Genomic DNA, 19958 nt, shown 5'->3' on the forward strand with positions numbered 1-19958 from the left:
ACAACAAAACCAGGCGGCACTGAATTCTGCCTTTTTTTCACCGCTGAATTCACTCTCTGGAAGTTTTTTCCTAAGGAGTCTTTGCAGCAGAGAGTAATAAAAATACATGTATTAAAAAATATATGTATGGGAAAAGGAAAATACCCCTATTTCGGTGTTTTTTACCCCAAAAACGGGGGACGTGAAGGCTGCACAGCCAACACCTGAGCGCTGCCGAGCGCGGTGGTGCCGGAGGTGCTCCATGGCTGTTTACTCCGAGTGCCATCTGGCTGTATAGATATAATAACAATTATTCCATCGAGGTATGCAGCTCTCTAAATCATATTAATACACAATGATTCCGCCGGTCTTATAGGACGCGCTGTTTCTGCGTGCTCCCATTTAACCCGGGTAATGCGCTAAAACAAGCCTGCCTCATCATTAAGAATTGATTTTTTATTTATGGGAGCGTCGCTTGCAATCCCATGATATCCCTTTGTAATTCGGGAGAACGGGGGCTGCATCCCGGCGTTAATCTCGTTTTATGGCACATCTTTAAAAAATCCACAGCATCTTGCTGCATTTGGATATTTACGCCGTGATTTGTGCCCTCGCGCGCGGATGCTGCTTCGCCGCGCTGCCGCGGAGGGTCTAATATACTTCATTAGCTGTATTACATCAGATAAGGGTTTTATTCCTTTAAATTATTTAACCTTGGTAGAGCCCGCTGGGACCGCATAAATTACAGCCCCGCTAATGAAAATCATTCGTTAGGCGATTCAAAAAGACAACGGGAAAAGGATTAAATATCTCCCAACATCAACTGCTGAAATCAAAGGTATCCCATCATTCGGAGCAATCAACAGCTTCCCCACATCAGCACCAAAACATCTGGGGCAGCAAAACCACATTTTTGCACTATCCCCCCCCCCCTCCCCCCATGTCTGCGCCCTTCCTCTCTGCTGCCTTTGGAAGGGGGTGCAGATGATTAAACACCTTTTTGTCATCGTCGGCAGAGGCAGAATTTAGCTCCTAATGACACAAATAGATGTCGAACGCATTCGCCTGGCGCTCCCTAAAGTCAGAACACGCAGAGAAGCAATGGGAAGGAGCAAAGTGGGGCTCACCCCAGGGCCCCCATTGCCCCACTCCATCCCCAGCACAGCACTGAGCCTGCATGGGCCGACCCAAACCCATCGAGCTGTTATCTGAGCGTTAAGTAATCAACCCGGCACATTTAATTTAGATTCTCCCCCACTAAGTATCTCATGGGGGACATCTTTAATAACACCTTCCGCCATCCATATCACTATTATGGTAAATGTTGCTGCATTAATTTCATGTTGCTTGCTTTTTTTTTGCCCAGCTTTTGCGCGTGGAACGCATCGCTGGGGGTGGGTTGGGTCGGACCCCCACATCACAAGGGGTTTTTTTTGGAAGAGGTCTGAGGAAGGACAGTGGGATTTCTTACCCATCTTGGTGAATAAAGGCTCTAGAAGCACTGCCTCCCTTCTTTTTTGCATTTGGGTTTTTAATGCATTTGGGAATACAGCTCAGCACAGAGCAGCTCCCCAGGTGTGCCATGGCACCCTGCTCCTTGGGCGCTGCGATCCCCATTGGAGCTCTGACCATCTTCCTCCCCACTTCCCAAGCTTCAGAAAGCCCAGCAAAAACAAAACCAACCCACGGGGATGCCGAAGAGTCCTGAAAGCAGAACCGCATCCCCAAAACAGGAGATCCATGGGATGGATGGACACAGCTTTGGGGCTCCGGAACGGTTCGGTGCTACCGCACAGCGCCCACTCAGCTCTACCCAAAGAACTCACAGGGCTGTGGGCTGCTCTCCTGAGCTTTGCTCCAATGCTCAGTAACTTTACCAGAACAAAAGCAGAACCCACAGAGACTTTTGGCTGCGGAGGCAGCTGAAACCTCCCCCTGTGCCCACAGCCATCCTCGCACCATCCATAGGATCGCACACAGTGACCCCGATAACACTCCACCTTTAAAGCAGTGATTTAAGAACGGCAGTTTCATTTCCCAGCTCCTGCAGATATAAAATCAGAACCCAGCTGAAGCCGAATGTGTTTTCCCTGCTTTAATTACTGCACCTTAGTTTGTTTCAAAGCTCTTTTCTTTTATTTTTCCTTTAAACCTATAAAATACACCCGGCGTGGAGTTAGTTTTACCATTCAGCTGATAAACCATGAAAAACATGGGGTTTGCAATGAAACTGCTGACAGCAACAGTAAAGACAGAGCGCTGCCATTGGGTGCTGCTGCAATTTGCCTTCTATGGCCGTCTCTGAAACAAAAAAGCTCCACATGCAGCATGCAAAGGAGTTACAAGTGTGCGTGCGTTGGGGGGCTCGGGGAGGGGGGGTGAGCACATGTGAGACGAGGAGGGCGGGTGGTCGTGGCAATGGGAGTGGGGAGAGCTGCAGATCAATCATTTATAATTAACAAAAATCCGATTGGTGCTTTAAATAGAGATCAATGTGTTGCAGGCTGAGTGGATTGCGAGGATGTATTCACCTTCTCGTAACTCTCCTAGCAAGCTGTCACACCTACAGAATCACCATTTGTTTTGTTAACAAAGCTTCAGGGGGCGCCAGGCTCTCATTGAAATTTCATTAATCTAATGGAGTAAAGTCCTATAGAAAAAAATCAAATTCTCGTTGGGCGAGATGGTACCTGGGAAAGATAACCTCTGTTTGAACTCCCCGACTCTGATCGCTCTGCTATTAGTCTGAGGAAATAGACAGCAACTAGGATGATTACAGCCACCGGCCTCAACATTTTTTTCCCCCCCTTTCTCTAACCACCGCCACCCCCTTTCCCAAGGAGCAATTTCCAGCACCAGCATCGGAGTGGCTGCATGCAGTGCAGAGGGGTCGGGGTGATGCGGGGCTGTGCGGATGGGGGGCTCGGGGCACTGCCCTCCTGGGGGCACGGCAAGGCAAGCACATGCAGGGTGGGCTCCCTCCTGGAGGCATCTGGAGCCACAGCAGCGCTCACAGGATGCTGCTGGGACCTAGAGCTGCACCGTGTGCTGCCCAGCATTTTCTATCCATCCCACAGTGCCACAGTGGTTGAGTCATGGAATGGCTGAAGGTTGGAAGGAATCTTAAAGTTCTGATCCCCATCATTCCTCAATCCTATGGAAAAACAAACAAACAAACAAAAAAAGCCAACAACAAAGCAAACAAAGCCCCAACCTGCAGTTCTCTCTATGGAAACCCACTCCTCAACTCTTCAGACCTCGCTAGATGTTTTTCAAGGGAAAGCCTTGGGAAATATCTACCTTTGCCAGACGTTTCCCAGGGAAAACATTTCCACTGCTGCCGGACACATGACCTTTAGGGACAGGGCAAGCAGCTCTTGCTAATGTTTTGAAGATGTTGCATTTGGAATATTCCAGGAATCCCAACAACTGGAGTAACACAATCGCAGGAGAATCTCAACTTTCAGTTCACACTCCTCCCAAATTCCTCGTCCTCTTGTTTGTGGGAAAGGACAGGAAACTTGAATCCAAGAGAGGAAGGAGCATTACAAAAATAATCCCACGGTTTTCAGAATGCTTGGGATTGTTGCTGGAGCAAGGTCTGCAGAACTAAACACCGCTTTGAAATGGATGGTTGCAGAGGTGCTACTGAGCACAGACACACGTCCTGTTAAATTCTGCTAACCAAACAGCAATCGGTTCACAAATTCTTTTAAACGCATTGGAAAAGTGAACCAGCCGTTCCTCCTTTCTCACATCACTCATCCAGGTGGCTTATAAAGTCCAGCTGCAGTTTTTATTCTGGAGGACTTGCCATAATCCAACACGCCACTCGACGTGCCATCTGTGGCACGCGGTTCTGAGTCCTTGGCCAACTGTCAACATGAAAATAATAAAATAAAAATCATGCCATTATTTCAAATTAAAGCACTCCGGCGATAAATAGAACTTTAAGTGGATCGGACATGGAAATGAAAACCTGAAAAATCTCATCTGACTGAGCATAAATTTTACTGCATCGGATAAAGCGGTTGTGTCACTTTACCCACATCACTAAAAAAAAAAAATAAAAGTGTATTTCCTTTTTTTTACAGTCTAAATATATGGCGCACTCCATCTGAAACTGTCGCCAGTCCTTACGGGAAGCTGAGCAAGCTGAGCAAGCTGAGCCCACTCTTCTGGGAAGGGCTCCTGTTCCCTCTCAACGAGGGTTGTCCTCCCAATTCCCAGTGCATCCAAATGCTTTGTAGCAATCGCCTTCTTTAGCTCTGAACCTCCACCCACAACCTGAGGGAAAACCTCGGGGTTCTTTGTGGCTCCTTCAGAAACACGTGGTCTTTGAGAGCTGGGTGCCAGGTTTGGGTGGGAGCATCTTGAGAAGACCTCTGACGCCATGGAAGCATCCATCTCTGGATGAGAGGCGATGGCCTCAAGCTGCACTAAAGGAGGTTCAGGCTGGATATTAGGAAACGTTTCTTCTCAGAGAGGCATTGGCACAGATTGCTCAGGGAGGTGGGAGAGTCACCATCCCTGGAGGTGCTCAAGGAACATGGAGATGTGGCACTGCCAGTGGGCACGGCGGGGGTGGGCTGGGGGTGGATTTGGGGATCTCGGAGGTCATCTCCAATCTTAATGATTCCATCATCTCCTACAACCAACATGACAGAGCCCTCCCCACCTTTGGATGGCTGAGCTGCAGCTCACGGTGAGACACCCAATGCCCTCCTGCTCTTGGTAAATAGGAGCAAAGCACACCAAGTCCTCAGCCCCCAGTGCTGTGACAGCACCAGGGGACGACACGAAAAAGTGCATGGGAAATATTGGTGGGGAGAGCTGGGGGGGGGCAGCAGGTGGGCTGTGTTGGGGGCACTGTGGGAACAGCGGCTGTGGGATGGGGGTGATGGGAACGGGTACGGACAGCATGGGAGGGGAAGGAGAGATGAGCTGAGCCAGCAAAAAAATGAGGCTGCAACCGGAGCTGGTGTCTGCTGGGGAACAGAAGGAGCCTGATGGAGATGGGAGGCAGGCAGGGATTCAAGGAGAGGGCAACATTGAAGGAAGACAAGAGGCGATTATGGCTTTGGCAACACACACGTTCCTCTCTCCCTGATGTCCCCACCTGGTGCAGCTCTGTGCGCTGATGGATATTTTTCCTGTGTGTGCCCTGCATGCCCAAAGTGCTTCCCTTTCCCAGGAGCCTCAGTTTCCTCCGTCCTGGGGATCCACCTGTGGCATCAGCTGCTTTTCCTCCATCGCTTATCCCTGCTAATTCGCTTCAAGATACGCACTGGAAGTGACTTTACCTTTGTGAGCCAAAAGGGATGAAGGACAAGCAGTGGTGGGAGAGAAGCTAAGCACATCACCAAGACTCTCCAAAGGAAAAAAATAAAAATAAAATTAAAACAAAAGAAAAAAAAGAAAAAAAAAAGAACCTTTGTTTTAAAGCACAGCACCTTTCTGGGCGTCTGTCTCCTAGCAGAGGGAGAGCAAGACTGTGAGTGAGAGAGAGATGTGCACACACACACCCAATTGCAAACACACACACACACACACACGCAGATGAGCCTTCAGGGAATTGTATGAACTTTTGAACCAGAGATGCAGAGACAGAGCATAGCCTGTTCCCACTTTAATAAACAATTTTTTTTTTTTCTTCAATTAATTAAGGTTTGGAAAGAAAAAAAATTGCAGAAGAGAAGTAATTTAGCATGCAGCGCGTACTTTACAGATGGATCCTACCTTTGGATGCTTATTAAATCTATGCATGATTGCGCTAGAGAAAATTAATCGCATTGTTTTTCACTATTCAGAGGGGTTTGCAAACAGCAAAGAAAATGATGCAGAGCTCTGGTTCCCCCACCCCCTCCCCACTCCCCCCATTCACACAGTAACAATAAGGACAGAAACCTAATTCACGTCGCTCCCGCACCCGCATGGTGCCAGGATGAGCGCGCTGTGCGCTGGGGATGGCAGAGCTTCTACTCCAGGAGGACTCGCTGCACAACCCACCAGCATGTGAATGTTTATTTCCAACACTCAAAAAGCCCTCTACCTGAATTTCTCACTCTAGGGCCTCTGAACTATCCAGCTAAAGAGCGTGGGGTTTTGTTCAGATGCTGCTGGGAAGAGAGAGCTGATGGACTGCGATAGAACTACTGTATCTTGGCTTGTTGAGTAATCCTCAAATCCCCCCCAGCCCTTTGGTGATAAAATATATTTGAAAATATGCAAGGTATTGACAGAACTGCCCAGAGAGCCACGAGAGATCTGCATCTCATCAGTCTTAATAAAAAAGATGGTCACATTCTGCCCTTTCCTCCCTCTGTAATGGCACTCTTTCAAACCCAACTCAAACCAACCAAGCCAAACCAAATCTAACCCAACCCAACCAAACCCAACCCAACCCAATCCAATTTGACCAAATTCAACCCAATCCAACTTTACCAAATTCAGCCCAATCCAACTTTACCAAACCCAACCCAACACAACACAACCAAACCCAACCCCGCAACTCAACCAACTAAACCCCACCCAACCAAGCCAAACCAAACCCAAATCAACCAAGACTTATACTCAATTTGCAAGGACCAAACCAACTAACTACAGCCCAGCAACACAACACCAAACCCAACTCAGCCAAGCCTTACGCTCAGCTTGCAAGGACAACACGTTTCTAAAGGAGCCAAAAGAATCACTGGGTTTTCCTTCAGGTTCACCAAGATCCCTTGCTAAACCCTTCCACATGGCTAGGTTTTTTAGCAGGAATAACTGCCTATAGGCAGTAAATCCACCACATTCTGCTCAAAATCCCAGAATATATTTGAACCTGGATCTCACTAGGTCAAAAAGTTCATAGTTCTCATCTTTGTCCCCTCATTTCTCTCTTCTTTCCACTTAAAAATATACAAGAGTTCACATCTTTGAACTGGGAATAGGCAAGTTTGATGAACAATTCCAAGTTTTTAATAGAATCTGAAAGCAAAGGAGGAGGGAAAGGAGTTGGCCAAAAGAGAAGCAGAAATGTCAGGATTTTGATAGAGGAAACAATGCTGAGTTGGTGATTCTCAATTAATATTCGTCCTTCCTTGAGATAATCCCTGCAAGAATGGGCTTAGGAGGGTGCTCAGCTGTAACCTACAAACCCCACGTTGATGCATGCTACAACACGTGCATGAGAAAATGAACCCAGATCATCACTTGGGCTGGGCTACGATTGAGGAGAATTATGGAAACTAATCAGGTAAAAACCTGACATTAGGAGCAACCATATGGAGAAGGGCTCTTTAACCACTGCAACAGAGGAGCATGACAAAACACCCCAGTTCTAACATTCTTGCCACCACCTGTAATGTCATGCTGTAGTTTGCAGAGAAGAAACCTTGCCTCTCCTTGCTCAAACAGCATGAAAAAAAGAGATGGAAGGCAAGATTCACAGGGCATCACTGCCCTCTCCCAACAGCTCTGCCCCATTGCTAACAGCATGTTCCAGACATGCATGCAGCTAAGACAAAAGCAGAAAAGGATTATTTTTCGCTATGAAGGATCTGCAAAGGGAGTTTCTTGCACAAAATACTCCCGACGCTTTACAACCCACATCCCAGCCTGCTTTACAACAGCATCCTGAAATAGTTATGCCCTTATTACAACATTTCAGTGCATTAAAAATACATTGGGCAAAGCAAATAACTTTAAAAAAAACAAATTTTCACCAACGTGGAGCTATAACATTAATTGCTGGGCTGTTTACATGTCTGCTGCTTTCCTCTCAGCTATTGCTATCACATCTCCAGCTGTAAAGGTAAGGGACAAAACAAACATCCAGGGGTTCTGGCTTCCTCCTGCCAGCAGCTCACGCAGCTCTCACAGCTCTCACATCGCTAACCAATTTCTTGCATTGCATTTCCCTTACAGAAACAAGGATGCCCTTCAGTGCGTGCCTTACTGAGCACATTTGTGCTTTCCTGAGTGCCAGTTTGGTTTATCATCGACGTAAAGGACAGAGCACTGCAGAGCTGCGAGTGTTTTCAGTTCAGTATGCTCAAAGTTTCATCTCCTTTTGCAGAGATGCAAACCCCAGCTCAACCAACCCCACGCAGCAATGGACATCAGCACAGGACCATCATCTCCCCCTGTGCTCGCTGCATAAAAAGGGCCTTAGTCACACAGATTGCAGCTGATTTGCCAAAGTTCTTTTACATTATGGTTACAGCTCTCTGCCTATTAACTCATAATAATAGGGCCATAACAACAATTTTTAAAAACAAGACAATGAAGTCATACTGATAAAATAGGCCATAAACAGGGATCTATCGCCTGCTTATTGCTTTGTAATGATGAAATACAACTTACCCTCAGTTACATGGAAACCGGAATTATTTTTTTTTAAGTCGCATCTATTAAATAAATTATCTCTAAGTTCTGTTGTCTGGGAGACGCCACACATCAGCAAACCCTCATCATTTGGCCCAGGTGGGGGACAGAAGTAATAAAGAACCGCACGTGCTAAAGATGCACGCTCTGCTCCTTGCTTCCCATTCTGGGACCTTCAGAACCTCTTGACCCTATTCCCTCCACCCCAGGAGCTGAGCAGGGACAAAGATCCCACACGTGGGGTCTTGTAGGATTGGGCCACATCTTCGGGGCCATCAGCAGCCACAGAAGCCCAACTCCTGTGAGCTCAGCTCTCTGCAGCTGGGATGGGATGGACATACAGCCCAAGGCCTTTGGCCAAGGAGATAACACCGTTCCCATTCCTATTCCCATTGTTTAGAGCAAGTGAGTATTTTCACAGCTGTTCTGGGGTCTCTGGAACTCGCAGTCAGGCCCTTTGGACACCGAAACTCAGGAAAGCAATTAAGCACATGCTTACGTGTGGTGCTGATGACAAATCATTTTCTGTTCTGGAGCTTAGAGAGAGACTGCCTAATTGTTTTCAAGAGAACTTCCAACAGCAAACGCCGCACTTCTGAAGTTGAGAAAAGCTTCTGGGACACAAACTGAGCGGGGGTTCACTAGGAGGGAGGATGGAAACGGATGAGCTCCCAGGCATTGGTCTTCCCACTCCAACCTCACTGCGCAAGACCCATTTCTGGCTTTGCAGACTTTCTGCTGCTGCAGAGGCAGATGCCCTTCACCCAGATTTAGCCTCACAGAGCAGGACTGCAGCACAGACTTTCCCTTTCCTGCAGAGCACGAGGCAGAGATGTGGCACGAAGGTGAACTACCCAAAGGGCCATGTGGGGAGATGAGCACAGCCCTGTGCCCGCTGCCACCCCAATTAACCCGGAGCAGCTGGCCATGCCTGCACGCTGCCACGTGCTTTCCTGCAGTGTTATATGCACACATGATGCAATTAATCCATTGCACAGGGTGCAAGTGCACAACACCAGCTCGAGTGCACGAGCAGCAGTGGGAGTTATTGCTGTGTGCAGAACACGTGCAAAGAGCAATCTGCCTGGCAGCTGCACGCATTGCCAGTCGCCCCTTTAGATGGGAAGGAGCTCTGCAGCACTCTGGAAATGTTGAGAAATTTAAAAAAAAAAAAAAAGAATTTGGTGTTTGTTAGGCATAAAGCTCAGAATTGTGCTGTGGGAGGTGGGTGGCGCTGGGGGGAGGTTTGGGGACAGCAATGGGCCTTTGCTGCACAGCCTGAGCTCAGGATGCCAATGAGGAGGTGGAATTTTCTTTCCCCTTCTGCTCGAGCTCTGAGGAAGGCTGTAACAAAGCTTGCTGCCATTGAGACTTTATGGAGACTGTACTTTGGCATAAGGTACAGCGGGCATAATCACCCCCACTTTGTATCACAGAATCATAAGACAGCTTGGGTTAAAAAAGACCTCAGACATCACTTACTGTATGCCACAAAGCACTTCTGCTATGTGACCCGTGGGGAAACTGAGGCACCAGTGGGAAGGGAGAAGGGCATCCAGCCCCATCCTCACGATCCTTGCACAGAAGTTGAGGCAGAGGGGCTGAGAGCAGGGAGCAAAACTTCCCATCTGTGTCAGACGGTGCCCGGGATGCACTGCCCAACATTCCCAATTTGTCTGAGGTTTTTTGGGGCTGGGGGGAAGGGGGGATGCAGGGAGGCCTGGACTGTCTTTCGGGGTTGCCATGGCTGCAAGGTCATCCCTCCAGACTTGGCTCTACCAGCAGAGTTCAGACGGGTCAGCGTGTGACCGGCTCAAACCCCGAGGTTAAAAGTTCAAGCGGTGACGGAAAAACCAATATGTCCACGCAGAGTATGCCGTACAATTTATTTCAATTTACATCAAGCCATGCATATAAAATTTAGATAAATTCTATTCAGATCTGATGTTGCCTGACACACAATGTATGCAAACAGATGTCTTTGGGGCTCGCACTCAGCTTTGGGGAGGAGACAGGGTGCTAAGTTAATACGTATTAATAGCAAATATAAATTGGGGGGGGGGGGGGGGAAGGGGGAGTGCTTTTGTTTTACAGAAAAGCAGGACGGAGATTTTAGGTTTAAAAACGCCCGGTTCCCTTCGCCCTTCTTTTAATTTTTATCCTCCCTTTGTAATTTCCCAAGCTCTCCCGATCCACGCCGTGTCATATTAAGAAAGATAATGAGTATTTACAACTGCAGCCCCGCTTGTCACCGCAGTTATAGCCTCTATTTATATCCCGTGCCACTTTCTCCGGATTCCCGGTGACTGATGGCTTTGATTTATATTTGAACACGGTCCCCCCCGCCTTTTGCTCCCCTCTCCTCCGGTCCCCACCTCCGGGTGGCTGCGGAGCCGCCCCGTGGCCACCAGATGGCTCCTGGAGCCCTTCTGCAGCTGGGCTGGAGCTGGGGGGGGGGGGGTCCGCTCTGTCTCACCACCCCTTAACTTTAAGGGCTCGCCGGCTGCTGCCCCGGGGTAAGGAACGAGGGTGGGAGGAAGAAAAGAACAGAAGAGAATTAAAAATACATATATTTTTTATAGATGGGTGTAGGTGGATATTGGTTACGTATGGAGAAAGATAGACATATGGAGAAAGAAATTATACATGTATATTCATACCTACGTACACATCCATATATACACATATACATATATGTAAAACAGGGCATGCAAAATGCTGGACAAAACATGGGTTTGCCACCACTTCATGGCAGAAACCCATCCCTGTGCTGTCCAGCTCACCTGGGTGGATTTTGGGGACCAGGACCAAAAAGAGATGCCCGTCCCCATGGGCTGCAGCCTTTAGAGCAGGAGGCCGCTGGGTGAGGCTGAAATAATAAAAGTGGAGTGTTCTGAAGATGCACTGCAGGCTCGTGGAGAAAATTAGCCAGATTGGTTCTCTGAGAAGCTTAACGAGAAAGAGTCGCACTTGAAGGGGAGCCGGAGGAGTGAGCAACGAGGAGCTGCAGTGCATTGCAGGGAACCCCTGCAATGAACAGAAACCTTCCAGCTTCCCAAGCATTTATATCTTATAACAAAATAAAACAGCAAAACAAAAGAAAGCTCCTTTATTCTAGGCAAGACAGCAATTAATGAAATCAACTTGCTTGAAAAAGTTGTGTTGTTTTGTTGTGTTTTGTTGTTTTTTGTTTGTTTTTTTTTTTTTAACAGATTTGCTTTCAGGGGGTAAAAAATTCCGCTTTTGGGTGTGCAATAATTTTCTAACAGCCACCTTTTACCTCCTCAGCTTTTTCTCCCGCAGAAAATAATGGGGGAAAAAAAAAAAAAAATCATTTACGAATCCTTTCGTTCGTCCCATAAATTTGAAGGCGCCGTGTTCTGCTTAACGCAAACCGACCGGAATTTCATACATCAGAATATAAATCCAATTCTCTTTACCTGCCAGGATTTCCTCAGAGAGCAATTTCAAGGTCACAAAGGATGGGCCAAGTCCTGAAGCCTTTTATTTGGTTTTATTTTAGTAATTATTCGGACTTCGGGGAGAGTTCTGCCCGTGACCGCGGCCCATCCAAGTAACGCCTAAGTGATGGTTTAATAAAGATTTGGTGTATTAAGGTGTGGATTTCGGGTCAGGTGGCAATCGCCCATCCGAGAGCACACGGGGATGTTTGTGTTACAAATAGACGTGTGAAACCTTCCGCCTGTTCCCAGCAGTTCCTTATTCCGGGACAGGAAATTAATGACCTCCCTACTTTTCAATGAGTAAAAACGAGGGAATAAAACCATTTCAGAAGCCCTCAATTTCTCGATACGTACAAAGTGCCTTATTTTCATCATCCCTGTCAGTTATGACAAGCGCCGACTGGACAAATACCAGCACCAGCTCCGGCCATCCGTTTCTATCCATGATGATTTGAGCACAGGGCTCAACTGCCTAATAATATATATGAGCTCCGTTGTTGTTTTTTTTTTTTCCTACGGAAGGACCAATAAACTACAAAAACGAGGCAGGAAGATTCCACCATGCTTTGCAGCGGTTTTAGCTATCGCGCCGCTGGCTCCAGATCTGCAAAAATGGACATTTCAGCCTTTAGAAAGCACCAAAAAAAAAGAAAAAAAAAAGGGGAAGGGGGGGGGAGCCTTTGGCCACTCAACACACCTGCCCTAGACGTGCGGCCACTTGCTGCAAGCAGTAAGATTTACAGCAGCAAACCTCCTTTGCTGTAGTTGCGGTGACCGTTTCTTTTCTATCGGTTCCAGCCCGCGGCTCCCAGCACCCCTCCAAGAACAGATGTCCCAGAGAAGTGCAACCATTCATCCTAACAGCAGTTTGGGGGGTCAGTCCCGCAGGAGAAGGCTCTGCCATTGCCATGAGAAATCGACTTTTGTGATGAGCAGGAGAATAATATAGAAGCGGAGCGTTGCTGGGAGCAAAAAGGCGCTAATTTGCTGCCCCGCTGTACGGGGATGGGGAGAGGGCGGTGGGAGGAAGGAGGGATGGGATGGAGGAATAAAATCCCACCGTTGCAGGAGCAGTGCTGAAACCTGCTGCCCGTTCTTCATCAGCGTGAAAAATGACAACTGTAACCAGATTTTTCTCCGTCGCCGGCGTAAATGTGCGATTACAGCTGTTCATATTTTCACTCTAATGAAGGGTTGTACATTTAAATGGTTAAGATTTATTATATATTGTGCACTGCCTCTGTACATGCAAAATTGTTAGCCGATGTCTAAAATGCCGCTTGTTTATTCTGGCATCAATTATCATTTTTCTCAATTTTTCAATCATAAAAAAAAAAAAAAAAAAAGCCCATTTGGGCACTGACAGCTTTCTGGTTCTCCCAGAGACAGAAGCAAAACCTCAAAAACACAAAAGTGAGGGGAGGGGTCACGGAGGAAAACATCTCGGCGAGGACAGCAGGAGAAAATGAGAGAACGCCCATTGGGAATGGCACCCATCATCCCACAGCAGCCTGGAGCCGACCTCGCCGGGTTTTTGCCGCGAGCCGCCGTGATCCTGGGTTCATAAACAGGTGAAATGATGGAGCTCATTGCAACGAACATCAACACTGAAACTAAATAACCGCGTTGCCAGCGCGGTCCCCTCTGCAAGACGGATGGTAAACTTGACCTGCCGCTGGTACTATCCGAGTGCCATTTTTTATCGCCCTTGGCCGCCCCCCCGGCTGGGCGCGCGGTGTAAATGCCTCTGCGTGGTCAGGTCAGGCCCGGGCCCGGGTGAAACTCCGTTCACATTTGCATACAGGCGGGCTCGCACAATGAAGGCCCATCTGTTCCCGTCACCGAGTACAAATCGAGTGTCACCCAACTCGCTGCAAACGACAGCCGCGCGGCCATTAGATGGAGGAACGCTTAGCTCAGGTTACGGATATGGAACTGCTGATTTGGGTTTAAATACCTGATAACTGAAGACTTTTTATTGCACGCGAACAAAGAGTGAACCTTGAACCCATCCCCGGAGCACCCTGCTCACAGAGGACCCCCAACCCGACACCCCGCGCCCTCCGTCAGCCGCACAAAGCCGCTGTTGCATTTATCCAGGCAAAAAAAAAATAAAAAAGACCTAAAACGAGATTAAAATGCCATGAAACACATCGTAACCACAACCCCGCCGTACATAATCTATACGGCAGATAGGATGGGTGCAACCGGAACAAGGGGGAGAAAGGATCTGCGGCGTAAACAGGAGGCAAACTCTGAACTCTGCATACCCTCGGAGGTCATTAATATTGTCCCAGTGTTGGTTCTTGAATTTCCAGTAAATTTAGCTGGAGTGGAAATATTTGCAGCTTGGGTTCAGCGGAGGTGAGGCTGCACCCTGCTCACCCCTCTCTGAGTGGGACCCCGTATCACTGCATGCAGGGCCATCCCCAGGTCAGCATCAGCCCCGAGAAAAACCCAAGGCCACGGGCAACGCAGCCCAATGTCAGTGTCACAAAGAGGTGGGATGCTTTAGGGTTACCCCCTATATCCACCCAATTTAGGGGGCTCCCAAGGGTTGCTTTGGTACTTTCCCCCTTCTGGTAGGGCAGCACTAAACCTCTACAAGTGACTTTCAAGATGAAGTCAAATGACCCGATGCTGTGCTCAGAGCAAGGCACCTGCCCCATAATAGAGCCATGAGGAAGAAAAGCAGCGAGGCTCAATGCCTGTGCAGAAACAGCACAGTCATCACCAGCAACACTGCCTCTCCTGCTTCACAGACAAGGGGACAAACGCCCCAAACCCCCCTGAAGAGCCACCTCTGAGCATCACTTGGCAAACTCTGGGCCCAAATCTCACATCTGGGCATTGGGAACCCCAACTGCAGCCAACACAGCAGCACAAGGGACGGGGCCAACCCTCCAGGGCCCAGATCAGATCTGGTAGTACAATCATAACTCCCAAGGTCACACAGTGATGCTGCAGGTCCTCACGTGCGTATCACCCAGCTCTCCTCTCTACACTCACATGCACAGCTTCAGAGCAGCCTTTCACAGGGGCAGCACCAACTACGTTTTCTTATGCCCTTTTCTCCCAGGTCTAAGAGCGTCCAAGCTCTCCCTCGTGCTATAGGATCCACTCTTCAGCTTGCTCAGTTGCTCATTTCCTGGGATGAAAACAGACTTTTCAGCAGTACGAGCAGGAAAAAAAGCTTTACTTCCACCAAAGACCTTTATGGGAAGCTGAAACCCCATCGGTTGAAGCCTCCCAACACTGGGAAGCTTTCCCCATCCTTCTAGGCTTGCCCCGGCAGCTGCCTTTCCCTCTCTTGAAAAGTTCCCTTAAACAAAGTGGGGATTTGCATATCACAGCAGAACCCCATCTCGGGATGTCCCCGATTTGCATTCGAGGTGGCTGCGAGCAGCAGCCCTCCGAAGGGACGAATAAACCAAGGAGATGAAAAAGAAAAGAAAACATTACACAAGGTTTTACCCTTCTGTTGGCTCCTAAAGAAAGAAAGCCCCATTAAAGAGCTGTCACTGTTTTAATTCCAGTTTTCCTACAGGGATATGATCCCATTCCCTTCTCCAAAAGATAAAGCAACTCGTCTGATAGAAATATTGGCTGCTTGGTGTGCGTGGGTCTTTTTTTTTTTTTCCCCTTTCTTTTTTTTCCTCTTTTTTTTTTTTTTTTTTTTGTTAGAAGTGAACAGGAACTGAACCTTGAACTTCATTTACCCTTTGAACTCGTTACCTTTAAACAAAATTCCCCATGCTTTCCCTCTTCAAACAAATTTCATCACAATTACAGTCCCTTCCACTTCGCTTAAAGATATATAATCATTGACTTGACCTAATTACCTGGCGCAGGCCTTTCTCTACAAGGTGAAAGCCATATTGGTGTGAACAGAAGCTGACCCCTGTATTCTCGATACCCCAATTTTATTCTAATTATTGTATAGAAGGTTTTCCATCTTCCTCTGTCCTCCTATTCCCTCCCCCCAGATGCTATTTTGTTGCTGGTGTGTTCAGCGATGCCCTTTGGGTTTTGAGCTGCCTGGAGACAGGCTGCAAAATCCATCTCGTGAAAAGAACGGGGGGTTTTCAAACCTCCCCAGTTCAATAGGGAACCAGGAGACTGAGGTCTACAAAAGAAGGCTGAGCAGCATCTCACATGCAGCCCTGACCCCCCAACCCTGTGCAGGCTGCACCCCACACTGCAGACCCCTCCAAGGAGTCTGGGATGTTTGAATTAAAAGCTTTAACGCAGCAGGGAACCCAAATTCTGACACGGAGATTGCAGCCAATGCCTCCTGGAACCCCAGCGTGGAGGACAGAAGCTGAGCATCAGGGTGCTGGACGGCCCCACCGTCCCCTGTCTCTCCAGACCCAACCAAGGAGGGAGCCAAGGTCATCCAGCTGCCAAAAATGGGTGTTCTCAGACAGATGATAGCTCAGATTCAGTAGAACCCATATGGCAAATCCAGGACCTCTGTGCACATCATGGCTGTTTTCTCAATCCTCAATTCACCCTCTCAAACTGCGTTTGCTCCAACGTTGGGTGTGCTGGGGGCAAATCACTTCACACTGTAACCACATCTCCATTATCCCCTGTCCTGTCTCTTTGCCTATTTGAACTGTGAGCCCTTCAAAGCTATAAATTGGTGCAAAAGAGCTTTGATACTGTGGTTGTACCACAAAACACCACTGTAACAATTAAATTATCTTGCAGGAGAGTAGGAGAAGTCTGTTGTGCCTTCTTCTATAAGGCTGAGGTTCACTGCGGTTCTCCACCTTATCTATAGGTACTTTTTTTTCCCCCATTAAAAATAAAACTAAGTTGCAATGAAAGGAACTTCCCACCTCCATCCTAATACTTTCCGATAGCATTCACAGACAGTGAGAGGCTTCAATTACCTCTGCAATTCAAGATGCTTTCTCTTATTCTTTAAAACCACCAAGAAAAATCTAACAAACCCAGCTCCGACATTAATAAAGAGTCGCCGCGATTGACAAGCGGGGTCACTGAGAAATGGCACCTCCCTAACCTTTGCATTTGTCTTGGGTAATTGAAAAATAATTAGCAATTGCAAAAGGGTTCAATACCTAAGAGTAAACAAAGGGAAAAGGGTTACCCTAAGTCACGGTCCCATGGCCCGGGGCAGAGCGGTTTCTCATCCGCAAGGTGAGCATCCCCCCCTGACAAATGAGCCAAGGGCAGACAGGAAGCCAGGGGGAGGGCAGGTGCCTGGGGTCACCCGGAGCTGCTCTGTGCATTCACATCCCTTCCTGCTCTCTCCAGTTTTATCAGCATCCTAACAAAAGGAGAAGCGGAGACAGAAGGAGCCAACGCCGAAGAGCGCAGATAGGTGGTGCGCAAAGCCCGGCTCTGTGTCAGAGGTAGTGCAGCCATTTGTTATGGTCTCTTGGCAAGAAAGGCCATGCTCAGATGCCCTGGAGCTCCACTGTAATAAATAGACAGTGAAGATTAAAGGAGCAAATCCTACCACCTGCCCCAAGCCTGAACCCACAGATTTAGCATACTGGGGTACCCAAGAGGGATGGAGGCTTTGTAGGCGACAGAGCTATAGCCATTTTATGGCATTTTTGCAACCTCAGGGCTTGTGCGTGTGCCCCTCGCTCCCCTGCTGCTCCGTGAACCCGGGGCTGAGCAGGAGGACCAGGGGGAGGGGAGCACAGCACCGTCCCAGTCCTGGTCATGGGATCAAACCCAGGAGCCAGAACCCAGCCGCCATGCTCTGCACTATTGTCCTCCTCTTCCCAGAGTTCTTTGATCAGCAGCAAGTTTGCATATCAAAGAAAAGAAGCAAAAGAGAATATTCAAATACTGATACTGTCTGGCCTTCCTTTCCCTTGGCAGGGCTGGCAAGTTTTCCATCGTAAAAGTGGGCTTGTTTTCCAATCATCTTGCTTTACTTTTCTGTTATTGGGTTGGGGTTTTTTTTTTATCTTCGGGTATGAGTGGGTTTGCAAGACCTCCACCATAAAACTGATGCATTTTTGATCCACTCATTCAAATTGCATTTGAAAAGAAAAGGTACCAAAAATGTCCTCGATTCCAAATAAGGTGCATTTTTTTCCCCAATATTAATTGATGCATCCAGTCAAGCAGAGCGAGCAGACCCAGGAAAGCACTCAAAGCAGATGTAGAATTTCCACTTAACAGTCGGAAATAAAGCACCTTTAAATCAACCTTGACAGAAAGCAAACTGGAAACCCATCTTAAGAGGAGTGTCACCGCCCCGATGTCCACTAGATGACAAATGTGGCGAAATGTTGGCAGCAAAGAATTCTCACCCACTTGGGAGATGCCATTACAACTCAAAGGAGCAGAAGTCGTGCACTTCTCCATCAGATATTGCTCAGGTAAGTGCCAGCTTTCCTACATCAGCTCTAGGAGGTGAGCACAGAACAGGATGGACAGATATACCCCTATGTGAAGGTTCTACACTTCCAAGCCATGCCTTCCTTCCCACCAATCTCCATTTGCATGAAGTCTTTGAGGAATGACAGTAACAGAGTTCCCGAGCTTAACAAACCATCAGCCATCCCTTCTAATCACAGTAGATAAGAGAAGGGGAGAGGGCAATAATCCAAGGTAGCACCCAAACTTAAAAACACACCACCAAGGTGAAGCTGAAAAACGCTCCCACAAATCTCACGTCACGCTCATAAAATAACAGACCAGATTAAAAACTGAAAAGGGAGTCAATTACTTTATGAGCACCTAGGCAATAATTGCCTTCGTGGCAAGAAGCAACCTTTGGGTTTGCAACGAGGGAATGACCTCAGGCACATATGGTCAGCCTTTCTGATCAAGCCGCAAAATTAGCAGACGGAGGGTAATGGGGAAGATGCAATATATCTGGAGACTTTACTGAGCGTTTGATGCGGTGCCACAGCAAATCTCACTGGAAAAAAAAATAAAAAAAAATTAATTTCCCTCCCCTCGGATAGAAGCAATCGTCACAGGCTGAAAATTGGCCCAAGGGCCACAGACAAAAGCTGCTGATAAATGGCTTTGCGTCACGTGGGGGAGAAGCGTCTGTGTTGGGGTACTGCAGGGTATCAGTCCCCGTTTTATCTAAGGCAAGTAAACAGTCCATTAATTCAATGAGCAGGAAGATACTAAATTAGGTGGTAATGCAAATATCAAGTGAAAGCAGAGGAAATAATAGTAGGGGACATTGAGAGGTTAGGCATACAGATAGAACAATAAAACGAGGTTCAAGTCGCTGAAGAATAAACCAGGGTAACAAAAAAAAAGAAAGGAAGGTAATTCACTGCACACTGAGCACTGGAGGATGTTCTGTTTTACCACTGGGGATGCCAGCCTCTGCCCCTGTCTGTGCATCCCCCCAGAGAAGGTGAGAAAATGGGTCTGAGTTGAGGTTAGCAGCCAGCACACCTTGGGCCAGAAGTATATTAAAATTCAGATCTCAAAGCTCAAGGCACATCAGTTTTGTAACCTCCACTAAGTGACGTGCACAGCTCTGATATTTAAGGATATAAATACCTAGTGAGCAATTCTTGAATAACGAGGCAAGAGTTAGGGTAGATTGGAAAGCTTCCCTGACCCAAAGATCACTCCTGCAGATGCCCACAGCCTTTGGGGGTTCAACAGAGTTCTGTCTTCTGTAACCAAGAGCAGGTAAAGCAGAGGGATGAGCTATGAGAGGTGGACAGGACAACCCTACATCCCAACATTGACCCCACCAACCTGAGTGCTCCAAATCATCAAGGAAACGTCACCCCTATCACGCACATCTCCCCACACACCCCATGCATCAGGTGGTTATCAGGGGAGGGAGAGCATTCCCAGGATCTGGAAGGAGTTTAGAGAGCATGGGCAGCTTCACTCCACTAAATTTTGTCCTCCCTTAGATGTTGGGACTTCTCTGCCTGTCTGCCAGCCCCTCCAGGCAACTCCTTTGGGAGCATTAAGTTGCTCCGGCACCAAATGCCTTTGCCCCAGATACTATATATTTTAAATTAAAATAAACTTCCGATTTCTTCCCCCAAATTCCATTACTTTTTGCCATGCTTTGATCCTCTGCAGACCACCTATACGTACAGCGGATGGCCGAGCCTCGTTGCTAAATACAAAACAGCTCTTTGGCCAGAGATGTGCACAAGGTTCTCA

The 19958-nt window shown here is 47.8% G+C and overlaps 1 protein-coding gene across 6 annotated transcripts in view; it reads right to left on the reverse strand.

The window, feature by feature from the left end:
* SKAP1 (src kinase associated phosphoprotein 1) overlaps positions 1-19958 on the reverse strand; it is a 124243-nt gene that overhangs the window by 69492 nt on the left and 34793 nt on the right. The window lies entirely within an intron of this gene.

This window comes from Tympanuchus pallidicinctus, unplaced genomic scaffold, assembly GCF_026119805.1.
Source record: "Tympanuchus pallidicinctus isolate F22 unplaced genomic scaffold, pur_lepc_1.0 scaffold39, whole genome shotgun sequence".
Lineage (NCBI taxonomy): Eukaryota > Metazoa > Chordata > Aves > Galliformes > Phasianidae > Tympanuchus > Tympanuchus pallidicinctus.